Source organism: Lissotriton vulgaris, chromosome 3_1 (genome assembly GCF_964263255.1).
Source record: "Lissotriton vulgaris chromosome 3_1, aLisVul1.2, whole genome shotgun sequence".
Lineage (NCBI taxonomy): Eukaryota > Metazoa > Chordata > Amphibia > Caudata > Salamandridae > Lissotriton > Lissotriton vulgaris.
The window spans coordinates 1112309036-1112327174 of NC_141689.1; the positions used below are offsets into that span (position 1 = coordinate 1112309036).

At 42.4% G+C, this 18139-nt stretch overlaps 1 protein-coding gene and 1 pseudogene across 1 annotated transcript in view; one reads left to right on the plus strand and one right to left on the minus strand.

Annotated features, from left to right (window-relative positions):
- The window catches only part of BANK1 (B cell scaffold protein with ankyrin repeats 1), a 2350097-nt gene that overhangs the window by 1533912 nt on the left and 798046 nt on the right, over nucleotides 1-18139 (minus strand). The window lies entirely within an intron of this gene.
- Nucleotides 6133-7392, plus strand: LOC147727511 (tRNA-queuosine alpha-mannosyltransferase-like; annotated as a pseudogene).

Consider the following 18139-nt stretch of genomic DNA (forward strand, 5'->3'; position numbering starts at 1 on the left):
ACAGTCAGGAGTTTGCATTGAGTATGCTTGTGTATCGGGAGATAGTGTAGTTCCCTGAGGTATGTTGTAATATGAGTTTTGTGTGGGAGGTTGAGGATAAATCTGGCAGCCGATTTCTGGATGGTTTGTAGTCTTCTATTGAGTTATTTGGTAATCGCAGCATTGAAGGATTTCCCTTAGTCCAACTTGCTAGTGAGTAGGGTGTGAGTGACAGTTTTTCTAGTGTTGCTTTTGAGCCATTTGAAGAGCTTCCTCAGCATCTTCAGGGTGTGGAAGTAGTATACAGAAATGCCATTGACTTATGCGGTCATATCCAGTTTGCTTTCAATTAATATTCTGAGTCTCCTGACGTGGGTTCTGGGTGTTAGTCTGAATTTGGCCAGCTACCTGTTGGAGTCCCATGGTGAGCTGTTCTTGCCGAAGATCACTACTTCTGTCTTGCCCTTGAGACAGTTGGCTTTCACCCAGTGGTGGCTGGTGACATTTGAAAGTGGTGAGGTGTAAAAGTTGGAAATGGATGTTGCGTCGCAAGCAAAGCGAGTGAGCACAACTATCATAAGGGGGTTTCGGGGGGTTCTCCTTCCAAAATAATTTGAAAGAAAGAGTGGGAAAATCATGCATTTTAAAGCATATTTGATGAAGCAAGATCATTTATAAAGCGACTGTGATAGAGTAGACTTGAAATGTTTCAACACATGAAAAATACTCCATGTTTTACAGAATTAACATTGTTTAGTCACTGTAGTGAGCACATTTTACAGTACAAGCAAGGCTTGTAATTGTCTCAACCGCACACACGGTTGTCTTGTCTGTCTACTGTCTGCAGGAGAAACATGCCTTTTGTTTGTATTGAGCCTGCAATATGTTGCGATAGCGATAGACTGATCCCCATAAACTATCCTGCGTTGTGAAATGCTCAGAGCCTGAAGCTTGCAGCTCATGAACCCAAGAGCACACTGTACAAGGCAGGAAATGGCGCCAGTGGGGAGGTCGAGAGAGAGAGAAATGTGCAGGGCCCACTCCACACCAGGTGCATGAGAGGGCTGCCTGCTCTTTATCGCCTCACTGCCAATTTACGATGTATTTACTGCCTTTCACAAGTCTGTCCAGGCTGGCTTTTTGTGTTTTCCTCAACAGGGAACGTTTGATTGTTTGGCCTTTCATACAAATCGCAGTTTGTGTCCGTCCTCTCTGTACAGCTCAGCTTTGTTTACAGCAGTGAGGCAAAAACTAGACGTATGTTCCCATCCACTGCCTGAACTCAGTGGCTGGGGGAACTACCGGAACCGGGAGAAAGGGCTGCCTTGTCTTGTACCCTGGAGGACAGGAACATATGAAAGGAGAAGATGGAGCTGGCAGGAAGTAGATATGAGAAAAAGAAGGGGTAATAAAGGAAACAGGAAACAAGAGATGAAGGACAAAATGAGAGAGTGGAGAGAGTGTTGAAGCAAGGGGAAGAGGCATGGAGGTGGCAGAAAGAAATGGAGAGAGAGAGAGGCATGGAGGGAGAAAAGGTAACACGCCTGAGGTGCAGGCATGGAAGGAGTAAAGGAAGTAAGAACATGATAGAGGCATGAAGGGATGAAAGAAAGTGAAGGAGAGACAGATGCATGGAGGGAGAGAAGCAAGGGAGTGAAAGAGTCATGGAGAGGGGAAAGGAAGCAAGAGAGGGATCCCTTACCGAAGTGGAATACTACATTTAGTGGTTAACCTGTGGTTTTATAGCATTCGAAGACTATTTTATGCCAATTTTAGTATTCTGTAGTATTCTTTTTGTGAAGGCTAGTGCATGAAGACTACTGATATGTGAATGATTATTCTTGAACACTAACTGAATACTAAGCAAATACTTCTTTGCTAACCGTATAGTCTTCATTTACAATGCAGAACTTTTACTGAATACATACAATTTGAATACTACTGCACTTTACCCAGACTACTATTCAAGCTGCTGCTGAATACTAAGCAAATACTTCTATGCTAACCGTATAGTCTTCATTTACAATGCAGAACTTTTACTGAATACATACAATATGAATACTACTGCACTTTACCCAGACTACTATTTAAGCTGCTGCTGAATACTAAGCAAATACTTCTATGCTAACCGTATAGTCTTCATTTACAATGCAGAACTTTTACTGAATACATACAATTTGAATACTACTGCACTTACCCATAGCGGCCGATTCTATAAAAAGTTATGTCCAAAGCATTTTGGGTCAATTGCTAAACCAAAAAGGTATGGCTAGGCTAATAATCACAATATTAACAAATAAACAAGTACACTAGTAGATATTTCCCAATTACACATGCATAGGTGGGAGGATCTTACATTCCTCAATAATATATTTGTTTGAATTAATGGTCAAAGTATTCCAATACTCGGTCGACTTTTTGGTTTATTTTCAACAGTCCAAAGATAACAAGTAAAAGTATAAGGGGTATCGGTAAGACAATGAACAATATCCACAATCAATGACAGAAGCCCATTCATTTATCATTGGAAACTCTTGGAAAACTATATGGTTGAATTTAATTTAATTTTCTTAAGTACATTTGATAATAGCACACAACAGTGTGAATTCCTATGGTGTTAAAACCTAGCTTTTACACAACATTTAAAATGTACTTAAAATGTACTTCTAAAAACATTTGGTAAAAGTAAACACATCAAAAGTAAACACATAAAAGTAAACATATCCTTACCGGTGCCCTGGCAATTACCGGTTTACAGTGGGGGAGAGGGTTGCAGTTTAAAGTGATGTGTATCATTTCCGATCACAGAGGATTGTGTATCATTTCCTAGTAATTCCAGGGTGAAGTTTGCTAACCCCCATATCAGTTTTTCAAATCTTCCGAAATGTATGGTACCTTTTAAAGATCTGGGCATGTAGATTTTGGCTAATACAACAGCATCCACTAATCTCTCTCATAGTGATTTGGGAATTTGCATACAAATGACAATTTTGTGGTACAAACAAAGCAGAACTTCCTACTATTTCCGAAATATATACTGCTATTATCTTGTTCCAACTTGGGACAACTTGATGGACATTGCAGTCACTGGAATATGTGTTTACACAAGGCATTGGATTTAATAGTGCCAAGTTGTGAGTTTTTCTATTTATGTCTGTGACCTGGATACATTTCAAAACTTTTCCAAACTGTATTTCTGAATTATCTAAATATTTTATTGTACTTTGGTGTAGGTTAGTGTTTTAGGGTTTAGGGTAGTGCTGGGGGGTCGTGCACGGTAGTGTTTGAGTGTGGGTACTGGACTGGGGGTCGGGGAGGGTCGTGCTGGGGGTAGTGTTTTAGGGTAGTGTTCTGGTGTTTGTGTAGTGTAGGGTAGTGTTTTAGGGTTTAGGGTAGTGCTGGGGGTCGTTCAGGGTAGTGTTTCAGTGTGGGTACCAGACGGGGGGTCGAGGGAGGGTCATGCTGGGGGTAGTGTTTTAGGGTTTAGGGTAGTGTGGTGGTGTTTGTGTAGTGTAGGGTAGTGGTTTAGGGTAGTGCTGGGGGGTTGTGCAGGGTAGTGTTTGAGTGTAGGGACCAGACTGGGGGTCGGGGAGGGTCGTGCTGGGGGTAGTGTTTTAGGGTTTAGGGTAGTGTTGTGGTGTTTGTGTAGTGTAGGGTAGTGTTTTACAGTTTAGGGTAGTGCTGGGGGCCGTGCAGGGTAGTGTTTGAGTGTGGGGATCAGACTAGGGGTCGGGGTAGGGTCATGCTAGGGGTAGTGTTTTAGGGTTTGGGGGAGTGGTGTGGTGTTTGTGTAGTGTAGGGTAGTGTTTTAGGGTTTAGGGATTTGCTGGGGGGTCATGCAGGGTAGTGTTTGGGTGTGGGGACCGGACTGGTGGTCAGGGGAGAGTCGTTCTGGGGGTAGTGTTTTAGGGTTTAAGGTTGTGTTGTGCCATCTGGCTTTCCTCTCTCGTCATTAATGCGCATCGCTCGCCACTCGCCAGACGTGCCTTTTAAAAAATTTTTACTTTTAGTGCGAGGCGTGTGCACGCACGTGTGCTTGTTTATGCTGTTTGCATGCCCTGGCCTACGTGAACCTACACATAAAACTGCTGCTTACCTGTGTAATTGCTGTACACCAACTAGATTATTGCATGTATGCAATGGAGCAACAAAGTAGTTGTTCCTACGGTCGAGCCTTTGTTTAAAATATTTGTGTAAATAGAAAGCTACACTTTTGTGAAATAAATATAACACAATTTACTGTTCATTTATCATGTTCACTGAATTTGCACTTGTTAGCATTGTTGTTATGAATAAACCACATTTTATATATTATAGTGGTATGCTAGCGCAAGACAGCTGGGTAATACAAATGGACATTTACGTATGCTCATGTGATGTGAACTTATAAATTAAACAAGCAATATGACCTGTCTCAATATGTTTATATATTTGTAATTCTCCAATTAATTCTGGAATATCTATATACATTTTTCTTGAAATTTCATGGTCAATTTCAATGTAAATATACATGTAGGTACCCGGTGGCAGACTCATTCTTTTAGCAAGCACAAATCCAGCATTGAAGAGCAAGCCCGGGGACACACTGTCAACCAATTGAACAGACGGAGTAAGATTCAAAAGGAATTCCTCCAATCAGCGATATCACCGGGGCGGGTTAAGGATGCAGGTGACCCGGCTCGTCTTCCCATAGTGAAGGGAAGTCAGTCTAATCATTTCAAAACCTTCCAATCAGAAGTCCTCTTTCATTATCTCGTATGCTTTCATGGCTGGCTGACTAATCCACTGCTTCAGCCCTCCTGATTTTTAGGTCGAAGCCTGCGTAGGCTGGGCATGCGCCGTCTCGCTGGCGAGATCTTATGATCTTGAGGAGCTTTCACTAGCGGGTTTTAGGCCCCGCCCCCGTTCCCATTGGCCGGCATCACCGTTTATGCTAAACGGTGGCCAGCCATTGGGAAAGAGCATCCTCTGACACACACTTTTCTCTCTTTTTGCCGTCCTACTTGGACGGACTGCCCTGACTTCCTGCTGGCGTAAAAGGTGGGTTTTCTTTATGGGGCTAAGCAGATGACCCCATAAAGAAGATAATAAACCTTTTACGCCAGAAGGAAAGCATGCTGAGGCCGTCCAAGTGGGACGGCAGAAAAAGAGACAAGTCTACGTGAGCGCTTGTTTATCCAGATTACTTGTTACAAGTGTTTGAGGGTATAGGCCAATCCAGTTTACCTGTCACACGTATTTTCTGGTCCATGTTAGCTTGCATCCCCTGTTTAATATATTTCTGCATTCTTATTGGTCTCAGTTACCCATCAATGGCACTTTCTGGTTGCTACAGATTACCTGTTACAGGTGTTTCCTGGTCTGTTTAGGTGCCGTTCGCCCACCAACGGTTTCCCTGCCCATTCTCGCACTTAACTACGTCGAAACACTTTCTTTGCCTTACTTCTGAGGCTGGTACCTATACAGTGCGCATGCGTACTATTTTACCATGTGAAAACTATAAATCCCAAGTAGTCAAGCGTATTTCAGTATGTCCTATAGACATGCTGACGTCAGTCACTGCTGGGGAGTGAAGCAATCGTTCGGCTGTCTTGTCAATTCGCCCACTGTTCCGTGGGTAACCAGGTGGCCATCTTCTTGTTTAGAACGTTTAATTCTTTTTGAATAGTATATAGTTAAATGCTGGATGTACGATTTATTAGCTAATTTTTTTCAATAAATATTTTTTTCTTCTGCTAGTGTCATATTTATGTTGATATGTCATGATATTCCTAAAGCAAAGCGTGTGATTTTCTACAATTCAAATCCTAAATGGAGACGTTAAAAGAGTTTCTAGTATCTTATGCATTTGATATAGTGACCAACCAAAACTCCAAGCACTCAAAACTGTATTTCTACTACTAGAGTCCTCGATTGTGAATATGCATACCACTTCCAATGTAGCCAGTAAAATACCCCGTACAAAATGGTCCCGATACTCTAGTATCTGTTTTGTGTTATAGTATCCCGTTTCAAGATGGCTTTCGCGTGTACATGTGCAAATGGTTGCCTCAGTCATCTATCTACATTTTATATAACATTAAGCATCTGAGAGACGTCGCTCCCGCAGCCACTACGATCCAAAACCACCTATAAGAAGACCCGTCGACTAAAATGGGAGTGCTCATCATCGAGGCGTTCTATGGAGGTTCGCACTAGGTACTGGAGGATCTCCTCTTGGAAGAGTTTGAAAACTCTGCACTTTGCAGCTTGCCAGCCAAGAAGTGGCACTGGAGGGCATGCATCTCTGCCTTCACGTTCATTCAGACCGTGCCAGCCAGGGCCCAGTATAGCATCCTGTTTGCCAGGTCAGTGCTTAACCTAGCTGAGCTGGTCGCCTTACGACCTGACCTCGGCAAGCTCAGAAGGTCCTCTACTTCCACGAGAACCAGCTGATGTACCCTGTGTGCAAGGGCCAGGAAAGGACTTCCAGTATGGCTACAACCAAGTTCTTTCCTGCCTGGTGGCCGACGTGGTGGTATTAAACTCGCTTTATAACATGGAGTCATTTCTGACCGGTAACCGTGGCTTTTTGAGGCTTATGCCTGATCACAGTCCCGATGACCTGGGAGGACTGATCAGGCCAAGGTGCCTGGTCCTCCACTTCCCTGTAAGGTTCCCCGATGTTAGTAAGTTCCTCTTGCCATATTGCAAGCATATCCATTTGGAGAGCAGGTCTGCAGTCAAAGGGGAACCTTTCCTGGCTTCGAGCTTGACTACTCCACAGCAGAACACCATTGCTGGGAATTTGATGGAAAACAATGCCCAAGATCGAGAAGGTGTACCTTTTCTCGCACAACTGTAAAGACCACAAAACCTAGTGGCAACAGCCGATGAACTAGAGGTGTCCAATGTACCATAGAATGCAAAATCGGACCATACATTTGGTGAGCACTTTGTAACTCCCCATGGTAATAGCAGTGAAACTGACAAAGAGCAAAGACCACTACACATTGTCTGGCCTCACCGTTGGGAGCACGACAAAGACCCAGAAAACTTTTTTCCAAGTTCTGCTTAAGCCTAAAGGCCTCTCCTTGGGATTCAATGTGTCTGTTCTTGGAGAAACCTATACAGATGTGCCAGATGTATTTCTGAAGGCCAGGGAGGCGTTGGACAATTCTCTGTTGCATTGGGGCTACCTTCCTAGCAAAGAGATCTATTTCCAAGCCCTGTGTATGGCTGATGTTGCTGTCTCAACAGCCAAGCATGAGTTCCTTGGCGTGGCAATGCTGGAGGCCATACATTGTGGTTGGTACCCACTGTGTACCAAGGCTCAGGTGTATCCAGAAATCTTTCCAGCTCAATATCTGTATTCGACTCCTGAACAGCTGTTTAAGAGGCTTCAGAATTTCTGTGAAAGGCCAGACATTGTGAGGAAGCATCAATACAAGGGTGACATTTTTAAGTATTTATGGGCATCCCTACGCAACAAATACCAGGACCTACTTGAACCAGAATCAGTTGTTAGTTGATGACAGAGAGAGCAAAGGCTACTGGTTAGACTGCAGCTCTAGATTATAGAAAACACGATATCATAATTAGACACTACGTTATTACAATGCTATTAGTTGCAAATGACTCTCAGGAGTCTTAACAGAGGACTCCTATGAAAACAATGCATCTTTTTTATTTTTGAGTTAACTTACCTCCTCTCCCCAAACCACTCTAAGATCTCAAATATGAGTCATGTGGATGAGGAGATCAATGATAAAAAGTGTCAATAAAGTGGAACGTTAATGGCTTATCATTCCTGGTGTAGAACTGTCTTAAACTAAATTACAACAGAGCACGTTAATCATTTCCTTCCATCACTCAAATCCCAAAAGAACATAGATTTGTAAAGATCATTCACATATAAGGCACTTCTAGATGCATCACTAAATATGTTAATTTCCTATTTTATCTTTCTTCTCCTTAAACATTTTTAAGATATAAGTGTATCTGACTTACAGATATCTTTAAAGTAACACTGAATGAATGATTTTTTTTTAGCTTTGACTTGGAAGTGCTAACGAAGAGGGCATGCCCAAATCAAAATGTCTGTATTAAGATGTGATGCTTATACCTTAATTCTTGAGTGAAACATATGATAAACGCCATAAGTGTTTACATTTTGTTTCGTACGCATGTCATACCAAAGGTAGCTTTTCTCACTTTATCTACAGTTTCAGTCATTTATATTTGGGGCAGAATTATAATGTTGTTGTCATTGTCATATTAAGTGATCACACTGAGTCAATGTGTCCTTTGATTTTGGAAGTACACTACCTAACAGGTGTCTAAAGTTTGTACGGTATTACCCCTTTGTAAGGATTCTACTTAAAAAATAAACATGACATTATAATAACTTTTTTAATTAGAAAACGCAATCATTGTAACTGTATAACTCCAATGTACCTAATTTTCTGAACACGATGTTAAAGATCACAATTTTATTTGGGATTTAAAACACACCTTGTGGGAAAATGTTAAATTTCACCAAAACTCAAAATGTTTTCTAGGCATTCCTGTGTGGTTTTTTTAAATACTTTGTAGATCAAGGCAGCTTTGGAGTTATTGTCACGTATGTAACATTGGGGGTGTTAAATGATTATATTGAAAGGCACTGGTAAGCTTATATGTGGTTGCAGCTACGTTTGCTTGTTGACAGTGTTTTAAAATCTGTCTTCTCGTTTGCGAAGATTCAAAACAGTGGCAATATTATTATTATACAAATTTTCAAATTTTATTTAAAGCAACAACACAGATCTAATTCTAACCACGTGAAAATTATGACATGGTAGCCTCTATCGATTGCAATGCTCTCTTTCTTGTTATGACATTACTACTGCAAATAGTTTAGGCTTTAAAAGTTGTTTCTGCGTTTTTCATACAAATTAATTTAAATATTTTACATTCATATTTTTATTTTCATGCTGCAATACGTTATTAAGTAAACTACATATAAAGCTGTTTGCTTTACAGCGGAAAATAAAAGTTTCTCCTCGATATGCTTTTTCACTTTTGTAACCTATTTTACTTGTTATGTGGAGCTCCAGTTTTTTCATGCTTACCTCCTTCTTCTTTTGGTCTTCTGTTGATGGGCGTTGGGCTTGTTCTGTCGAGCAGAGTTGAGTTGTGCTCTTTTTGGGCTCCATTTTTTCTGACTTGGGCTGCAAAGTTTCTGTCTGCGCCTGCGCAGTGTTTTCAAATTAAGAGCGCCAACATGGAACCCCGGCCCAGGAGCAGCGGTGCAGACTCGGTCACTGGTCAGGTAGCTTTTCTTTTCTTTTAATATTAAATCCCCCCTAACCCCACCCCCCGCTCCAACAAGGATTGCGAGCCGACTGGGTGTTAGTTCCTTGCTCTCCACCCGCAGCGCCAGTAACAGCATTGCGCGTAAGTGTCTGAAAGCTCTGCTAATTCCACAATAACAAAATCGAGGGGCAGTTGAGCTCATTTCCTTCACACTTGTCTCCAGAGTCGATGCTTTGAAATTATGTCCATGGCTGTTTGCAGGACTACAGATCCTTTGTCTGCTCGTAAACACAGTTGGTTGCATCGTGAGGATGCTGGAGATTTTACGTTTTGCAAATAAATTGGTTTGCTTTAAACTGGATGACTAGGCATACTAAATAGAAGCCAGGTTAGCGACAAGCACTTTCTCATATCAGTCTGAGCCATGGCCAAGTAAAACAAAAATACGGTTCCTAATGAATGCCTGGGCCAATTAGAATCTGAAACATATTAACAGCCTGCTGACGTGTGGAAACTGCATACAGGATTTTAAGTCTTGTAAATAGTATGACTTTTTCAAAATAAGGATGATGCATACATGTATTTTCAACTCTCAGGCCGTTTTTTTTATCTTGTGCTTCACATGACGTTCATTTCTGTGACAGCAACTTTTCAATACTTTTTTTTAAAGATCTTTTTTATCGTGAGACCCGAGACATCAGAGCGCTTTACTTGAGCACCAGTTTTGTTATAGGAGGACACATTAATTTCTGTTAGGCACGGGGAGATCGAGTATATTGCCCAGAATCACAGGTTGGTTGGTGAAAGTCGTTGCCGAGACTCGGACCCTCGAGGTCGACTGCTCTAGAGGTATTGCTACATTCCCACCGTTGCACAAGTATGAAACCTGCTGCGTATGATAGGAGGTATTTTAACACGACATAAAACATATGATCCAATAAAAGGGTCGCACTAGATGGAGACATTTGATTAATATAGGGCACAGTTTGTTGGATGTCCCCATTTTGTGTATCATCCAAGTCCTTTCCTTTCTCATGTATTATGATGAATATAGCACATGAAATGACAATTTGATCAAAACAACGTAGAAAAATCCCTGCGCCATATGGCCAGTTCTTTCATGACTGTTATGACCATAAAATGTACAGTGACGCCTGTAAATATTGTGGAAACCATAATGAAGTCCTATTGCATCTGCATGACCATAGTCAGTGACATAATATCGTAAATGGTAACACTTGCATGCAACTAAATGCTGAATTGTTTCATCATTGTTGGAGTTGAATAAAACATGATCGTCACATTGATGGTTGTAGATAATCCTCTGTCAATAATTCTGCACAACCAAGAAGAAACTCAAAAAAGAAGGTGGATTTGCTTCAACCATGCAAACACCTGATGCAAATCACAATAATAGAAAGACAGGTCCACAGGCACAGAGAATGATGATACAGACAACAGTGCAAATTGAAAGATCTAACAGCAGCAATCTAAAACGTCAGTGATACAAAAAACCTAAACAAACTGCCCTAACTTTATTACTGATAGACAGGCACTCAAGTATCTTCCACGTCCAGGAATGAAGCATGGTGCACCCAGAAACGAGAACATGGAGCCACCACAAATGTACTCAAATAATGGATCAGCAGTAATACAGTAACAACATCACACCCAAACCCAATAAATAGTGTCCCCCCCCTGATTACTTGCCCAGTCCCAAAATGGCAACCAACCTTCACCTCATTAACAATGCCTTTTTGCCATTAACAACACCAAGAAACTAACACTATCCACCTCTCTTAACACATTGCTAAACCTAGCTTTCCCAGCTAAACTACTGACTCAAAACATCTCTTGCAGTACCATTTGCCGTGGAATCCTATGGCTCACTCGGTGCCACTCATATTTGATAAAGTGTTATTAAGAAAGCTAAATTTAATGCCCTCTTGTCTTTCTGCTCATGATCCAACCAAACAGATCTACTATCTTTACTCCGCAGGTATGTACAGCAACTCCACATCAACTCCACGAATCAGTTCATCTTATTTTTGCATCTGCTAGGGCACTTACATATAATTATCACTGTGCCTGCTTATACTACCTATGTATGTGCTCAGCCTCACAGTTGATGTTTCTTGCAGTGTTCACATATTTTGATTAGTGTGCGTTTTTATGTAGGGGAGACTGGCCATTATCCTTAGACTCAAAGTTAACCTTCAGTGATTAAAACAATTCTGGTCACTTCTGCGTGCATGGAAAATATATTGACCACCCCTCCCACGATGTATGGAATACAAGGGGCCCTTGGATTCTCCCTGACAAGATGATATTCAGCAAGTTCCCCTCTAGAGATGCCAGTGCCTCGCAAGATAAAGAAGCGCCCACCTTTCCTCATGACTTAGCATCTCTAGTATGCCGGGCTTACAATCAACATAACTGTGGTAAGAAGAGCTGTGTGGCACTTAATATTACACTGCCACATCGAAGTGGCAAGTTGCATAAAAATATATTAATCAAGTACATTTTAACAGGCCCTGCGCCACCAAACTAACTATCAGTGCTTGCCTACATCTGCACTACAACCGCAGTGCACACTGACGCACAATGCATCCATGTATTAAAGGTGTTGCGCTTTGTGGCTTCTGCTGCTTACCTCCCCTGAGATATGCCACTCATCCTGGGCAAGTGAATAAGAACAGACTTTACTAGAGCACAATAATGGCACTCAATTTACCTACCCCAAAGGGTATAGAGGATGTGGCTTAAAGGCTAGAGGCCGACCATGAAGCGGGGGAAGTAAGTTTGTGCCTGGCGGGAGGCAAAAACATCCTGTGATTCTGGGCAAATCGACTAATCTCCCGTGCCTAAAAATGAATGTGTCCGTCTTTAATGCAACTGGGTGCCTTCTGAGAATAAGTGGGAGAAAAATCCAGAAGGGTGAGATGTCACCAAAAGAAGATTGAGGGCCAGATGTAGGTAGGCAAAGACCGGTCGGTAACAGCCGAAATTTGGTAATTTCGGCCGTTACCGACCGGTATTTGGAAAATGAGGTGTAGGTGGGCATTTTACTGATTCGGTAATTTACCGATTCGGTATTTTAAGGAATCGGTAACTTAGCGATTCCTTAAAATACCGAATCAGTAAATTACCGATTTTGATATGTAGGGAGCACTCAAATGAGTGCTTTTCCTCTTTTAGGATTCGTTATTTACCACCAACTACAAGTTGGTGGTAAATAATGAAAACCTTGGAAAAAGCATTTTTTTTTGCTTTTCCAACAGTGCCATGTTGCAGACATCCATGCCCTTGGGGCATGTATGTATGCAACATGTGCACCCATACACAATTGAGGGGTGCAACAGGGTGTCAAAGTGACACCCTGCCACCCTTCAATGTTTCCCCCTTTTACCGAATCGGTAAATACCGATTCGGTAATTGGCATTCATTCCTATAGGCCTCCAGGCCCAAAGGAATGAATGGCAATTACCGAATCGGTATTTACCGATTCGGTAATAATACCTACATCCCATTTGCTGTTCTTAAATACCAAATCGGTATGATTCGGTATTTAAGAATAGGTAATCTCGGATTATCTACATCGGGCCCTTAATCTGTTAAGTGAAACTACAGGCCTGATTCATATGTTGGCGGGAAGGGAACTCCGTCACAGCGACAATGGTGTTCTGTCTCTGCAAACATAGTGGTCTGCCCACGCGACCTATATGCGGGGGGACCTTAAGTTTGGCCATGGCATAGACTATTACGTCTCTGCTACGGTAAAAACCTCTCCGATGGCCCTGCAGAGTAAGGGCCATTGGAGAAATGGCTACATGTCTGCAAGCACACTCACTCGGGCCACATCAGTATCACTCGGGCCACATCAGTATCACTCAGCATCGCCTTTGCACTAGTACACCACCACATCATCATCACTCAGCAAGACCTGAGTATCATTCAGCATCACCTCAGCATCGTCTCTGCACCAGTCACCACCACTTCCAGACAGTGAACACAGCAACTGAAAAAAATGTGAACTTGCCTCCCTCACCCAACCAGCATAGACTACAAAACGTAGAATCACTCTTTCATGATGACCCTACTGCTCAGCAACAGTCACAGTGAGGCCAAAAAGTGACACGCTGGGCAGAATCTCGTGTGCCTTGCACTGGCGCCATTCCTTAAAAAAATGGTTGCCAGACCTACCATCACTGCCTGACTCCCCCTCAACTGTGTGACATGCTGATAATGTTTCCAGTTGTATACTGACGTCACCCTCATTTTGATCTTGAAATATGTACATGTATTTAGCTGCTTGAGTACTTTTTGTGATCTTGACTGGGTTTGAATGTTCTAGAATATGAAACAAACAATGGCAAAGCTAAAAGGCGTTTTGGCTTTGTTATTGTTTGTTTTCTCACAGTTTTTGCAAATCTTTATTGATGTGGAACCTACCGGCCGCACATCCATATTTTAAAAAAAACTCTCTAAAAGCAAATATCTTTTTGATCTCAGAAGGACACTTTGCCATAGTAGTCACTGACTCTTAAGGGCACTACTTTGTGTGTGGATTTACTTCTTGTGAAGGAGAAGAACGCCATCACACGCAGTAAAGTTAGCCAATAGCTTGGCTCACTGTCCTGTCCCAAGCTGTACGCTGCAGTGGATGGATGAAAAATGAGAATGACACAATAATAGACCAATTGATGAGAAGGTTGGCTGAAAGCCTCTATAGCTAATTGTGTGTGTGTGTGTGTGTGTGTGTGTGTGTGTGTGTGTGTGTGTGTGTGTGTATATATATATATATATATGTATATATATATATATATATATACTGCTTATGACCTGACATATTACATCACTCATGACATCACTGACATCACTCGTGACATCATCCTGTGACTGACTGTTTTTATAGAGTTTAAGTGTTAAATATAAATACTAAGGTGTTTATGGTGCATCGCTGGGTGTATGAGTGCCTGTGTGGATGATTCAGTGAGTGTGTGATTGACTGTATACGTCTGTCAGTAGTTGGTGTCTAAGTGATTGTATGGGTGTGTGAGTGGGTACATGAGTGGCTGTATGGGCGATTGATTAGTTGTCTGAGTGCCTGTCTGGGTGAGGGTGTGTGTGACTGCCTGTATTGATGAATGAGTGGGTGAGTCAGTAGCTGTATGGGTTAGTGAATGCATGAGTGAGGGGCTGTATGGGTGAGTGTGTGTATGGCTATGTGGGTGAGTGAATGGATTTGCCAGTGGTATATGGGTGAGTACCTGGGTATGTAAAGGTCAGTATAGGTGAGCAGTGGGGTGGGTGAGTGTGTGCATGTGTCAGCAACTGTATGTGAGTGAGTCCCTGTTAGTATCTGTATGCATATGAAGTGGGGCGGGTGTAATTGTATGGGTGAGTAAGTGACTGTGTGATTGATTGTATGGGTGTGTGAGTAACTGTCAGTAGCTCTACAGCTGACTTACCCAGTGTGTGGGGGATAATATGGGTGGATGAGTGAATATATTAGTGACTGTATGAATGAGTGGGTGTATGTGTGGCTGTATCAGTGAGTGGATGTGTGTGTAGATATATGAATTTGTGAGTGGGTGTGTAAGTAGTTGTATTGGTCTGTAAATGGGTTTGTGAATTATCATGTGGGAGTGGGTGTATGAAAGGTTCTATGGGGATGTGAGTGGATGCGTTGGTGATTTTGTGGATCATGTCATCAATGATGTCACTGACCATATCATGAGTGTTGTAATACATGAGGTCATAGGTGGTGCATTGCGGGGGCGTAAGTTCACTATAACAGCTGAATTTCACTGGTTTTGTTCAAGTGAAACCTGAGCCTAGCTAAAACGTCCCTGTGACCTTTGGTTTTTTCATTGAACTACTAACGTTTTTTCAATCTCCGTTTCCTAGCTATAACGCCCCTGTAACCTTTATTTTTTTCAGCGAATGTCTATAGTTTTTTAAGCAGTAATGGTGTTTGCAGAGTGGTGGAGAAAGTTGGATGGGCCTCCAACCAGCTCTCAGGAATCCCACTGTGTAGGACTTACAGGAGGTACAAGGAGGGCTTCTTAGCCTCCAAAGGTCCCTCCGGTGTAAAGTGGACTTCATCCCCAACCAGTAGTGTGCCAGATGCCGCGTTTGTGGAGTGGTGGAGAAAGGGGACATGGCTTCCGAAGACCTCTTAGCAATCTCGCTGTGTGGGACTTACTGGAGGTAAGGTTATTATTTTTTATTTCTAAAGTTTTATATAGCTCAGTGTCCCCTTGATCACCAGCTCCACCCTGATCATCCTCCCCCTGGGTAGCAAGTGATGCTGCAGCAGGGGTTGCTGCAACAGGGGTTGTGGGCGCCTGAGAACTGGCCAGGAATGCCTGCTTAAGATGACTGAACGCATCAGTGTCAACGCCCGAGTCTCTGAAGGTGGTGGCTGATCATCTGTCATGGCATTCCCCGGTGTATGGTTTGGCACAAATAGCGCAGCTTTAGCCAATAGCTCACAAGCCTTATCAATCTTACGTGTCAGGCGATCCTCTAACGGCGCCAATGCCTCCGCGACCATGGAATTGTCCACTGCGTCATAAAAGGAATCCTCCCATGGTAGGGCGTTAAGGGGATCCTCCTCCTACTGGTCATCCCGGTAAGTCTCCTGATAGGAATCCATGACACCAGGCAGAAAAACCCTTCAAAAGGTAAGTGGGTAATTCGGAGGTCAGATATGGGGGGCTGGGTGTCAGCCTACACTTTGGGCAAGCAGAGCCTACGTTTAAATAGGGCTACAGCCCAGGACCCAACAGCCCAGGTGCAGGAAAAATATTAATGGGCAGTCTGCCTAACAGAAGTGGGCCTTGGAATTGTAAAATTCCAACATAACAGACTCCCCAGGAGCAAATACCAAAACGGCCTATTACTGACCCCCCTGGTGTGCAATAACAAACTGCCTAATGGCAGACTACAGACCCGAGGAAAACAGGCATTGGAAAGGGCGTCCACAAAGACAAAATTCCTGCCTAATGGCAGAGTACAGACCCAAGCAGGTGTGAAAATCAGCACAGGAGGAGTTAGAACAGTTAAGCTTTTATATGGCGACTAATTCAATTTTGCACAATTGTTCCTTCTGGGTAGTCTGAAAACAAACACATGTTCCAGGTACACATCATAAAATGTTTGCTGAATGTATGACTAATGAGTTTGTAACAGGCAGATTATAATCATTCACTACGAGAACATGTAACAAATACAATTTTGTCTGAAAGGCCCATAAGGCATCATTCAGAGAAGCCCTGTGCAAACAATCAAATCAATCGCATTACTATAAATTAATCAGAGCAAATGTGACTAGTGTTCAATTGACATTCACTTTAAATTCTACTAGTCTTACTTGAGTCTTCACAATCGTTGCCGTTAGTATTCAGATATTGCTCACAAAGAATACCACTAGTCTTCAAATAGTGGTCCGTTAGTATTCAGATATTGCTCACAAAGAATACCACTAGTCTTCAAATAGTGGTCCGTTAGTATTCATATATTGCTCACAAAGAATACCACTAGTCTTCAAATAGTGGTCCGTTAGTATTCAGATATTGCTCACAAAGAATACCACTAGTCTTCAAATAGTGGTCACAATCAAGGAGACTAGCCTTCATTTTGCTCTTTAAATAGCACAAGAGCTGCAGATAAACACTAACAGAATACTACTAAGCTTCAAATACTATTCTTCTAGAATACTACCAGTCTTCTTTTAGCAATCAATTGAAGTGTTCCTCATGTATTTGAAGGGTAGTTGAGTAGAACTAGTATTCCCTCATTAGCATATTTCGGCTCGTGGGCATACTACTTAGTCTTCATGCGTACTAAATGAATACTACGCTTTAATGGTAAATGAATACCACTGTAAACACTGAAATCACACTAAATGAAGAGCTTCCATTTTGGTGAGGGATAACGTCTTGGAGGAAGGAAAAGCAGTAAGGAAGAAGAGAAAGAAGCATGGAGAGATGTAAGGAAGCAAAGAGTGATACAGAGGCTTAGGAGGAAAGAAAATAAAGGAGACCACTGGCGACCTTCTAGATTAGATGTCCAGTGTGAACAGTGGAGACCCATGAGAACAATTAACACACGGGACAGGACGAACTCGCCGTTCCACAGGCACAGAGCGACAACAGTAAATAATAACGTGGCCATCCAGGCTGCAGCGGAGGCCCGTGGAGACAATGAATTAGCACACAGGACGGACACAACAATACATTTGGAATGAGATGTCTATCGCTAGCTCCCCCAGAGAGGAGCTTTGCATGTCACAAAACCCCTTGCACTCTCGTGCAAACACGCACAGAACTGCAACTGCAAAGCACCTAACCGCCTTGTAATGTCTTTGTTAAAAAAAAACTCTGCAATCAGCATTGGTGGAGCAAAGGGCAGGCACCCAAAGCCCCAAAAGAAAAATTAAGTGCCATTCCTTCAAACACACACTGCTCTACAAAGATCTTTACCTGACTCAAAAGCTAACAAACAGCACTCAGTTGTATTATTGAATGTCCAGCACTATTCGAAATACTGACCAGATTAAGAAAGTGCTATGAGACATAATAATGGTGGAAGGCGCTATACAAATGCCAACAGTATTACATATGTTACTCACGCAGCTAGAATTGTATTTTCTGTTATTGAGGAGTGCGATGAGTGTTCCTAAAGCCGGGATCCTGTGTCTATGGCCACATCCCCCCCCCCCCCTTACAATGTCTTCATTTACATTGAATTAAAGTGGAGCTATCAAAGAGACACAAAAGTGCCAGCAGGAAGTCAGGAGACTGTGCTCACAATTGACATGTTTACAGTCCCCATAAAAGGGAGGCTGCAGAGACAGGCAGATGATGTATGGCGCATC